The 577-nt window shown below is 42.5% G+C and overlaps 1 non-coding gene across 1 annotated transcript; it reads left to right on the top strand.

The window, feature by feature from the left end:
* The first annotated feature begins 371 nt into the window (after positions 1–371).
* Positions 372–444, top strand: trnaf-gaa (transfer RNA phenylalanine (anticodon GAA)). Its single transcript has one exon. It is a non-coding gene; the product is annotated as a tRNA-Phe (tRNA).
* Positions 445–577: the final 133 nt, after the last annotated feature.

The raw sequence follows: 577 nt of genomic DNA, 5'->3' as shown, positions 1-577 counted from the left end.
TATGCCACGTCACTCTTAGACACAGTAAAGTAATTTGTTAATATCCATTTAATATTTCGAAACAAAACGATATTTCTTGTGTAAGTAAATCTTGTGTTTCAAAAACCTGTTGGATCCATTCAGATACTGAAGACATAGATGCAGAATCAGCAGTCGTGGGGGCATTTCCCTCAAATGTAGTTATTACTATGTGTCTCTGTGCATCAAAAATAGTTGAAGTACAGCACCTAAGATCTTCCCCAACCCATATTAGGGATGTCTGGGAAGGCATTTCACAGGCTCTGTCTCTTCCTTGCACTCCAGTGGAAGATGACTACTTTTTGATGCCTAGAATGGGTTAAGCTTGTAGCCTCCATGTTTGGCACATGTCTGCCGAAATAGCTCAGTTGGGAGAGCGTTAGACTGAAGATCTAAAGGTCCCTGGTTCGATCCCGGGTTTCGGCAGTGTGTTGTGTCGGTTTTCTTGACACATTGCCCTAATGGTTAGTGCTGTTGACTCGTATCACTCTGGGGCCCTTGTCTGTTGAGACTCCTACATATATTCACTTAGTTTCTCACCGTCACTACAGTCAAAATG

This window comes from Seriola lalandi, unplaced genomic scaffold (genome assembly GCF_002814215.2).
Source record: "Seriola lalandi dorsalis isolate HSWRI2012SDOR001 ecotype SW California unplaced genomic scaffold, Sedor1 jcf7180001985557, whole genome shotgun sequence".
In the NCBI taxonomy this organism is placed as follows: Eukaryota; Metazoa; Chordata; class Actinopteri; order Carangiformes; family Carangidae; genus Seriola; species Seriola lalandi.
This window is presented reverse-complemented; position numbering and strand designations above follow the sequence as displayed.